Source organism: Rhinoraja longicauda, chromosome 41, assembly GCF_053455715.1.
Source record: "Rhinoraja longicauda isolate Sanriku21f chromosome 41, sRhiLon1.1, whole genome shotgun sequence".
NCBI classification, from domain to species: Eukaryota; Metazoa; Chordata; class Chondrichthyes; order Rajiformes; family Arhynchobatidae; genus Rhinoraja; species Rhinoraja longicauda.
The window spans coordinates 3,868,902-3,873,901 of NC_135993.1; positions in this window are offsets into that span (position 1 = coordinate 3,868,902).

Below are 5,000 nucleotides of genomic sequence, written 5' to 3' on the forward strand. Positions count from 1 at the left end.
TAGATTCTTAGAGTGATACAGTGTGGAAACAGGCCCTTCAGCCCAACTTGCCCACACCGCCCAACATGCCCCAGCTACACTAGTCCCACCTGCCTGTGCTTGGCCCATATCCCTCCAAACCCGTCCTATCCATGTACCTGTCTAACTGTTTCTTAAACGTTGGGATAGTCCCAGCCTCAACTACCTCCTCCAGCAACTCATTCCATGCACCCAACACCCTGTGATCCAAATGGAACAAACTCTTTAATGAACTAATACCAATACTTTCCTTGCACAAATGTGTAGGATATCCATGTCCTACCCATGTACCTGTCTAACTGTTTCTTAAACGTTGGGATAGTCCCAGCCTAAACTACCTCCTCCGGCAGCTCGTTCCATACACCCACCACCATGTGATCCAAATGGAACAAACTCTTTAATGAACTAATACCAATACTTTCCTTGCGGTCTCGACAGCTGATGATTCAGAAGAGCAAAAACAAAAACAGTTATTTCTGTGTGTGTGTGTGTGTGTGTGTGTGCTTCCTGTTAAAAATGTCCATCCTTTCGTCTGGCCACCAAGGATAATTTGTTTTGCTGCTGTTGTTTCTGGTTTGGCTGGCGACCATCACCTGGGCTAATTCTCCCATGTTGTGAAGGAGATACAAGGAACAGCAGATGCTGGCTTACAGAACAAACAAACAAATTTAAAAAAAGACACTCACAAAGTGCTGGAGTAACTCAGCGGGTCAGGCAGCATCTCTGGAGAATGAGTGTAAGGAGGAACAGCAGATGCTGGTTTACACCGAAGATAGACGCAAAATTGCTGGAGTAACTCAGCGGGACAGGCAGCATCTCGCCTGAATGAGTCTGAAGAAGGGTCTCGACCTGAAATGGGTCTCAACCCATTCCTTCTCTCCAGAGATACTGCCTTTCCTGCTGAGTTACTCCAACAGTTTGTGTCTATCTTCAGCATCTGAAATAGAAGGGTCTCGACCTGAAATGTCACCTATCCATGTTCTCCAGAGATGCTGCCTGACCCGTTGAGTTACTCCAGCACTTTTGTGTAGCTTTTTACTTTCTTTCTGTCTTAAACTAAGTTTAATTTAGTTTAGATTTTTTTAGATTTAGAGGTACAGCGCGGAAACAGGCCCTTCGGCCCACCGAGTCCGCGCCGCCCAGTGATCCCCGCACATTAACACTATCCTACACACACTAGGGACAATTTTTACATTTTACCCAGTCAATTAACCTACAAACCTGTACGTCTTTGGAGTGTGGGAGGAAACCGAAGATCTCGGAGAAAACCCACGCAGGTCACGGGGAGAACGTACAAACTCCGTACAGACGGCGCCCGTAGTCGGGATCGAACCTGAGTCTCCAGCGCTGCATTCGCTGTAAGGCAGCAACTCTACCGCTGCGCCACCGTGCCGCCTTTGTTGTCACGTGTACCGAGGTACAGTGAAAAGCTTTTGTTGCGTGCCAACCAGTCAGCGGAAAAACAGTACACGATCACAATCGAGCTGTCCAGTGTACAGATACATGATGAAGGGAATAAGGTTTAGTGCAAGATAAAATCCAAATGCTTCATAGATATAATAATTGTATTTGATGACTCCACCAAACTATTTATTTATTAGAAATATCTATTATGTGTCAGATGTAACATTTGTTAGATGTTGGAAACAACCATCGAGCAGTCCTGAACTACTATCTATCTCATTGGTGACCTCATTGATATACGTGATAATAAACTAATCAAAATAAACTAAACTAATACTGAACTATTTAAAATACCTTCACTGAAAGCCCCTTCAAACTAGCTTTTATTTTACGTTATACCTGTGCTTCATTTACACGCGTCGACCATGGGTAGAAAAGATACTGTCATTCTATACAGATACGTTTGGGCTCAGGATCTTTCTTCAGCCTGACAGGGTTGCAACTGTATGTTGTGTTTGGCCTTCTTCGGCAGAGGTTACAGGATTGTGAGACAATAGACAATAGGTGCAGGAGGAGGCCAATCGCCCCTTCGAGCCAGCACCGCCATTCAATGTGATCACGGCTGATCATTCTCAATCAGTACCCCGTTCCTGCCTTCTCCCCATACCCACTGACTCCGCTATCCTTAAGAGCTCTATCCAGCTCTCTCTTGAATGCATTCAGAGAATTGGCCTCCTCTGCCTTCTGAGGCAGAGAATTCCATCTCCGTTCTAAATGGCCTACCCCTTATTCTTAAACTGTGGCCCCTTGTTCTGGACTCCCCCAACATTGGGAACATGTTTCCTGCTTCTAACGTGTCCAACCCCTTAATAATCTTATACGTTTCGATAAGATCCCCTCTCATCCTTCTAAATTCCAGTGTATACAAGCCCAGTCGCTCCAGTCTTTCAACATATGACAGTCCCACCCTTCCCCAGCCACAGCCTAGATGAGTCGGGACAATCGACTTCTTAAAGACATTTGGACAGGTACACGGATCGGAAAGGTGTAAGAGTGGTATGGGGCAAATGCAGGCTAACATGGACTAGCATGGACAAGAAGGGCTGAAGGGCCCTGTGCAGCTGGAAAGAGTGCAGAGAAGATTTACGAGGACGTTGCCAGAACTGAACTCCCCGAGTTTCAGGGAGAGGCTGGGTAGGCTCGGACTTCATTCCTTGGAGTGTAGGAGGATGAGGGATGATCTTATAGAGCTGTGTAAAATCACGAGGGGGAATGGATAGGGTGAATGCACAGTCTTTGTCCCAGGGTAAGGAAATCACAAACCAGAGGAGACAGGATGTAGATTATAGGAACCTGAGGCACAGCTTTATCAGCTCTTATCGAAACGTATAAGATTATTAAGGGGTTGGACACGTTAGAGGCAGGAAACATGTTCCCAATGTTGGGGGAGTCCAGAACAAGGGGCCACAGTTTAAGAATAAGGGGTAGGCCATTTAGAACTGAGATGAGGAAAAACCTTTTCAGTCGGAGAGTTGTGAATCTGTGGAATTCTCTGCCTCAGAAGGCAGTGGAGGCCAATTCTCTGAATGCATTCAAGAGAGAGCTGGATGGAGCTCTTAAGGATAGCGGAGTCAGGGGGTATGGGGAGAAGGCAGGAACGGGGGTACTGATTGAGAATGATCAGCCGTGATCACATTGAATGGCGGTGCTGGCTCGAAGGGCCGAATGGCCTCCTCCTGCACCTATTGTCTATTGAACTAGCAGAAGAAGTATTCAGGCAATAGTACTATAACAGCATTTAAAAGATTGGAACGTTGGGGAGAAGACAGGAGAATGGGGTTAGGAGGGAGAGATAGATCAGCCACGATTGGTTTGCGGAGTAGACTTGATGGGCCGAATGGCCTAATTCTACTCCTATTCCTTATGACCTCATAGATAGGAAAGGTTTAGAGGGATATGGGCCAAATATGGGCAAAGGGGACTAATTTAGATCAGGCATCTTGGTCGGCCTCGAGGCGTTGTTTCTGTGCTGTATGACTCTAGGATGCTATGACAAGCACTCAAAACCTTACAAAATGCACGTGTGTGTTCTACTTTGGATTTTGTGGCATTTACAATGTGGACGGTTTATTCTTGGAGTTGTGCTCATGACTCCATTAAAACCAGACCTCCTGGGATGTCGACCGAGGAAAAGAACTGGTCGCAAAATGAGGGAGCATCTATTTAAAACCAAGACAGTTAGAAATCCCTTCTCACAGGCCAATGAATCTCTGTGAAGATGGACACAAAACGCTGGAATACCTCAGCGGGTCAGGCGGCATCTCCGGAGAGAAGGAATGGTGGAGTTGAGCTTAGTTTATTGTCACGTGTACCGAGGTACAGTGAAAAGCTTTTGTTGCGTGCTAACCAGTCAGCGGAAAGACAATACACGATTACAATCGAGCCATTCTTCTTCGGAAGATGGGTCTCGACCCAAAACCTCACCCATTCCTTCTCTCCAGAGATGCTGCCTGACCCGCTGAGTTACTCCAGCATTTTGTGCCCATCTTTGGTGCACCTACATTTCCTTCCTGCTCATTGAATCTCTGCGATTCCCTACCCAGAGAATTGTGGAGGCTACGGAACTGGAGGTGGATAATGCTTTAAAAGCCTGTGGGGATTGGCAACACTGGTCATGGAAGAAAGCCATGAGTTTCTCTCACAGAGCGAACATGTAAACTCCTCACAGGCAGCACGGGTCAGGAAGTAGAGGGTGATTCAGCTATGGCATATTGAATGCAGGATGAGGAGATGGGTAGCTTACTGCTCTTGTTTGAGTATAGAGAAAGGTCCCATTCTGAAATGCCATCTGTCCTTTCCTTCCACAGATGCTGCCGGACCTGCTGAGTTCCTCCAGCACTTTGTGTTTTGCTGCCTGGATTAGACGGTTAGCTATGAGGAAATGTCGGACAGTCCTGGATTGTTTTCTCTGGAGCGTAAAAGGCTGAGGAGAGACCTGATGAAAGTATATAAAATGATGAGAGGCATAGATAGGGTAGACAGTCAGAACCTTGGACTGAACATAGGAGAGGTGATCTTATAGAGCTGCATAAAATCACGAGGGGAATAGATAGGATGAATGTACTGTCATTTTCCCAGTGTAGGGGAATCAAGTATTAGAGGGCACAGGTTTAAGGTGAGAGGGGAAAGATTTCATAGGAAGCTGAGAGGCAATCTTTCCACACAGAGGGTGGTGGGTTTATGGAACAAGATGCCAGAGGAAGTAGTTGAGGCAGGTGGAATGACAGTATTTAAAAGACATTTGGACAGGTACATAGATAGAAAAGACACGTTAGAGGCAGGAAACAGGTTCCCAATGTTGGGGGAGTCCAGAACCAGGTGCCACAGTTTAAGAATAAGGGGTAGGCCATTTTGAACGGAGATGAGGAAAATCTTTTTCAGTCAGAGAGCTGTGAATCTGTGGAATTCTCTGCCTCAGAAGGCAGTGGAGGCCAATTCTCTGAATGCATTCAAGAGAGAGCTAGATAGAGCTCTTAAGGATAGCGGAGTCAGGGGGTATGGGGAGAAGGCAGGAACGG